Below are 6,319 nucleotides of genomic sequence, written 5' to 3' on the forward strand. Positions count from 1 at the left end.
AAATTCGGCAACACATGTTGGACAGTGACGACGTTTTCAGCAATGTGGAAGCCATAAGTTTGCCGACTATTGCATGGGTGCTGAAAAGACGTCAGGTGTCTTTAAAACAACTATACCATGTGCCTTTTGAAAGAAATACAGATAGAGTGAAGCAACTGAGGACTGAGTATGTTCAGGTATGATCAATTTGCCTGTTTTTGGGGGAGAAAAAAATCCCCAAACATTCTTTATCATTGTAATCAGTAATTGTCTGTGTTTTTAGAGGGTGATGGAGCTGGATGCGGAGGAAAACCATCACAAATTCATATTTTTGGATGAGGCAGGCTTTAACCTGGCCAAGACAAGGAGGAGAGGTCGGAATTTAATTGGCCGGCGGGCAACCGTCCAAGTACCTGGACAACGTGGAGCCAATATCACCATGTGTGCAGCTCAGAAGATGGCGTGGTTGGACGCAGACCTCGTGTTGGGTCATATAATGCAGCTCACCTCATAGCCTTCCTTGAGGAGCTAAATCAGGTCTGTAGAGCTGATGGTGTGACCTACGTAATAGTTTGGGATAATGTTCAGTTTCAACATCCTCAAATGGTCCAAGCATGGTTTCAGGCCCATCCACAATATCTCACCCTGTATTTACCTCCATACTCCCCTTTCTTTAACCCCATTGAGGAGTTTTTCTCCACATGGAGGTGGAAGGTCTATGATAGGCACCCTCACGAACAAGTCACTCTTCTCCAGGCCATGGATGATGCAATTACATCACAGCACATCAGTGTCAGGCCTGGATTCGCCATGCCAGAAGATTCTTTCCAAGATGTTTAGCGAATGAAAACATCCATTGTGATGTAGATGAGAACCTGTGGCCAAATCCACAAGACCTGGTTGATGGAAACATGGATGCATAGTGCAGTGGGGAACACTTACGTTAACAGTACAGTTTTTTTTGTTTGTTTTTTTTAATCTAATTTTTTCCTTTGGAAAACCTATGTTGTGATTTCTATTTCCTCGGTAAATTTCACATTACAGTAATTCAATGATACCACTGTGTCTGTACTATTCTCTCTAGTCTACAATACAAGAATGAAACCTGAATCACATATCTTGTACAACTATATTTAATGCTTGTACTAACAAATACACCGTGAAACTATGGGTATCTTGTGTGTGGGTGAGCTAACGTAATGTTCCTATGATATTTCATAAATTAGTTTTTTGAACCAAAATACTTTTTCTTTTTTTTTTTGCTTCTGCAAATGCAAGGCTTTTTTGAAGATATGAACGCAATATGCAAAGTTTTGGGCAGCCTGTGTTACAAATAATGTTTTGAGTCTAGAGTTTTGAGAAATGACATGAAGGTTCTGTTATTAATGCAAAAATGATTGTAAAAAACTGTAATCAGTGAGTATAAAGAATATAAATTATATTCTGCTGGTCCGGTGAAAGGAGCTGCTCCTGTCTGAAGAGAAAACACACTCTCAGAACTATAACACACACATACAGTAACTGACAGTATAATACAGTACATACACACACTGTCAGAGTAACAGAACTGAGTGTATTTAGTCTGTGTGTGTGTTCAGTGAGAATCTCACCTCATCAGAGTCAGTCAGAATAAAACTGTCTGGATCATCAGAAACTAGACATTAGAAGCACAAACGTCTGATTATCCTCATTGTTTTTATATAATAGATACATGGTAAAGCTATTGTTGATTATGTATTGATGAAAGACATGTCACAGTGTTTTATGTTTAATATCATGAATACTCACAGTTTGGTTTTCCGCTATTAATGCTGCTCCGTCTGATTAGTTTCGGGGTGTTTTTCTCTTCTGGTTCAGTAGATTGTCTCTTGCTCTCTTTGTTTGGCATTTTTCTTTTTCTATCTGTTTAATTCTCCTTCGGTTTGTGATGCTCCACAGATCTTCTGCCATGAATGAATTTCTTGGAGATAGAAAATGGAGATAATATAAACATCACAGTGTCCAGAATTAATCATAAAAAATTCTTTACAACGCAAAGATGTGTCATACAACAGTGTCACGTATGAGTCTTAAAGCTCTTATTGAGAAAGCCAAGGAAATCACCTTGTTTATGTTTGTTTGGTTATGAAGTGTTGCTTCTCCTGGATTTACATGAGAAAGTGAAATGATTAATTCTGTCATAACTTCATAACAGTGCTCTGAAGGGAGAATTACAGACAGTAAAGTTGATGGTAAATATGAGGTAAATGTAATTTTACCTTCACAGTGAACAGGGTTATTACAGTAAACTAAAACCACACAACCAAAGCCATTGTTGTTACTTGAAATAAAGTTAACATTTACTGAAATAAAATGAAATATATATTACTTTTTTTTAATTTCATCTAGTTGCCAAGGACACATTTATCATTTTCATTTAGTTTAAGTTGATGTGCTAAAATAAAATAACAGACTACAAACTGAAGTAAAAATTAATACAAAGTATATATAATATATATAGTTATGTATTATATACTGTATATAGTAAAAACTATATATAATACAATTACAAAGACTAGACAAAAATAAACTTTAATGAAAAGCAAAATATACAAAAACAAAAGCCGACAGTAGTATCTAAATGATATATCATAACTATCTATTATTGCTTTCATTATGGCTATAACGTGTATGCGATATGATATTGTACCTCACATTAACCGCTTTTAACATTAAATGAAGCACATAATCAGTTTCATGAGTTCATCATTGTCACATTCTGTATGGTGTTGTTCCAGCTGCGACGCACCTGTTTCTAAAATATAATCTGCTTCGAACAGAAACTCAGATTAACATGAAGACCAGTTAGCACATCATTTATAATTGAAGTGGTTTAATAACAGTATTTCATTACGGTTACACTTGATGAAGGATGATAAAACATATAGCCTAATTAATTATAATTTAGACTTTTTACTGCAGCTTCATGCACTGTAAAAAATGACCGTGAATTTAACGGTAAAAGACTGTAAAAATGCTACAGTAAAAACCTGTTAAATGGTTAACGGTAAATTCCCCTACTATATACGGTGAAAAACTGTACTGGACATTACATGTATTGGACATAAATTTTACGGTAGTATACCATTTTTGGAAGTGAAAAATACTGTATAATTTACAGTGAATAACCGTAAATTGACATTCCCAGAATTCCCTGCGTTACATTTCAAATTTGATGTTTTTTTTGTTGAAATAATTATGTTTCTTCTCAGTTTTTTCTTATCAGTTCAACTTTACAGATCTTCTTTATGCACCAAGAGCTTGTAACACTCCAAAGAGAAAGGAACAGTTGAAATCGCATCATATGACCCCTTTAAAACACCTTATAAAAGTGATTTCTGCATTCTATGGCACCTTTAAGATTTAAGATTTACGATTAAGACCAATGCCAATATCCAGCGACTACCCAATTGTCCCTAGCAATAATTTTGATCAAACAATTAAATATGTTTTTGTAATTTCGGACGCACACCAGACTAGAGGCGCAGCACTGCGTTTACTCACGGGCCTCACATCCAGTTCAAGACAGCAGTCCAACAGTTAACAGAACAGTTCACTTCAGGGATTAACAAAGTTGCGTCGATGAGTTTGAAGCCCGGTGTTTGACAAAACAGAGCAAACGGAAACAGTGGTGGTTTCATAGGGGCCAGCAACCAGTCTGGGGTGACACAGACATCTTCATTATTGCAATATAAAAATGTGATTGACTATAAAGTACTGGACTGTTTAAGTGCCTTCAACACAACTGAATACACTTAATTTAACTGTAATTGAGATATAGCCTATAGTTGTGAATTAGATGAAGTACTGAGTGAATATGACAATGTTTGTATTATTCTTCATCTCCAGGTATTTTAATAATACACGGTAAGAAATGAATCAAGGGTCTTGGTTATAATTAAAATTAGTGTGTATATTTCATTAAATAAATTGTGATTCAGTGTTGTATAGAAAATATGGAGAACTTTTTACTAATAAAACCAAATACTTGAGCTGTCTGGCAGTCTTTTAAATGTACAAAATAACCCAAAGCCAAATACAAACAGGCCTCACTCAAAATCACAGACTTTTGAGAATCGTCTTAAAATAAATGAGCACATTTCACGAACATTTTTTATTCAGGTAGAATACATTTTTACATTATTTATTCAGGTAGATTCCATTAAAAATACAAGCCTTAAAAACTACTTAAAAATATTATGTGTAATATTGTTACCATCATTTTTTTTATAGAGTAAATAGCTCATTCCATTTTTTTTACAGTGTAGCATTTGTTATAATAAGGCTAGCCAATCATTACCAGGTAATTTTTGTTTTATTATTATTATTTATTTATATAGCATTTATTATGAAAAAAACAGCCTGCACATTTAGAAACAATATAGCATGCCACAGTTGTAATATAAATCTATAGGAAAATGTATTCGTTAACAGATTATCTATTATAAATTCTACAACAAGTTGGACCAGATTTACCAAAATAAATGAGCCAATAAAACGTGATGAATTCTAGAAGCCTAAAGGAGGTCATGAAAATGATTTTAATTAATGCTGATGCAAGATGTGCTTTTTTATAGATAATTTCTCCATAGCATTTTAAAGAGGCAATTTCTCAATAGAATTCAAATAGACCGCACATTTTATCATCATGTCTCGCGCAAATCACTTTTGGAGCGTGCCGCTGGTGCACAGTTAAAGAAGTGCTCTTCAGTCGTATTGCGCTGACAGCTGCTCTGTTCATTCATGTGTGAAGATAGAGGGCACGATTTAAATCAATTAAAACAATCTGATTCTAGGTTTCCATTAACCATGGCAGTATATATATTGGGGGGTTGTTCAGTAGCCTAATGAACTATTTTTGGTTAAACTACGTCCTGTAAAAACTCTTAACAAACATTAAAGTGATGTGTTGTAATCACCTTGTGTTGAGCTGAAGAGAAGAAACATCCATCACAACTCTGAGATGTCTGCTGATGTTGTGCTGTCTTTCTCTCTCTCTCTCTCTCTCTCTCTGTGTGTGTGTGTGTGTGTGTGTGTGTGTGTGTGTGTGTGCGTGTGCGTATGACACAGGCACAGGTTCCTCCCATCCTAAGAGTTAATTAGTAGTTAATTAGAGCCACATTATTAAGAAACTGGCAGCATCTGTATCAGGGTGTGTCTCTCTCATTGTGTCTTCCTCCATGACACTTGACTCTGCAGTTCATCCTATACCTAAGGATTAAATGCATACTGTAAACGTATGTACTGTATGCGTGCTCAGTGTTTTATTTTAATAAATGACTATCCACATATTCAAAGTAAAGTTCACTACAAATGTCTACAGTACTATGGCTATTGCTATAGGTTTTTGTAGTAGCCTACATCAGTGTTTACCCTAAATCCCACTTTATCTGCTGATATTTGCTGCGGGGCTGCTGATGCTTTTGATTCGAATATAACTAGTGACTTAAAGTTAAAGTTGGATGGTAAAGTCTTCTTGATAAAAAATGCAATAATAATTTTCTTAAACATATTTGTCTGCCTTTTAGGATACCCCCAGCTAGAAGTTTTGGGAATTCCCGCTTCCAGAACATTAACTGGGAGGAGGCGTTTATGATCTCCAGGAGATACTGTGTCATCAATAAGATTCGCGAGGTTTCATTTAAAATTATTCATTGTATTTATCCAGTAAATGAGGTTATTAAAAGATTTAAGAAGGATATTGATTTGAAATGTGTGTTTTGTCATTTGAATGATGAAAGTATATGCCATCTTTTTTTTGAGTGTACTAAATTATTCTGGTGTGATTTTAAGATCTTTTTTGAAGAGATTTCCGGAATTGACATTACTTTAGAAAATAAGAATGTTTTATTTTATTATGATAAGCTTTTAGAGAAGAAATTTTTTGTTCTTAATTTGTTTATTATATTAGGGAAATATCACATTCATAAATGTAGACGGTCAAAGAGTACACCTAGTTTTTTACTATTTAAATGTGAGCTCCGTCAGTATCTTAAAGTGATGGAAGGTGTATGGAACTTTAAAGCAAAAAAGACTATAGATTGTTGTAAAGCCTTGAAACTTCTTCCTTTTTAAGGACCTTTGCACTTTTGTAGTGCAGAGATGGATTTGTTCTCAATACCCCTCTGTATAAAGTTCTTATTTTGATTTATTTAGGTTTTGTTTCTTCTTTCCTTAATTTGCATTATTTTTTTTTTACAATCATTGTCTTTTTGAATTTATTGCCATTTTTGATTTTGTTAATTTGTATGTGAATTGTTACTAAAAGCATTAAAATATATATATATATTTTTTTTAAAGT

The 6,319-nt window shown here is 34.2% G+C and overlaps 1 long non-coding RNA gene across 1 annotated transcript; it reads right to left on the bottom strand.

The window, feature by feature from the left end:
* Window positions 1-1,123: 1,123 nt before the first annotated feature.
* LOC107574429 (uncharacterized) lies at window positions 1,124-4,999 on the bottom strand. The gene is made up of 5 exons (XR_001607670.1): window positions 4,938-4,999; window positions 2,083-2,120; window positions 1,768-1,939; window positions 1,590-1,633; window positions 1,124-1,453 (listed from the first exon to the last, which is right to left on the bottom strand). It is a non-coding gene; the product is annotated as an uncharacterized lncRNA (long non-coding RNA).
* Window positions 5,000-6,319: the final 1,320 nt, after the last annotated feature.

This window comes from Sinocyclocheilus grahami, unplaced genomic scaffold, assembly GCF_001515645.1.
Source record: "Sinocyclocheilus grahami isolate Dianchi unplaced genomic scaffold, SAMN03320097.WGS_v1.1 scaffold2224.1, whole genome shotgun sequence".
NCBI lineage: Eukaryota > Metazoa > Chordata > Actinopteri > Cypriniformes > Cyprinidae > Sinocyclocheilus > Sinocyclocheilus grahami.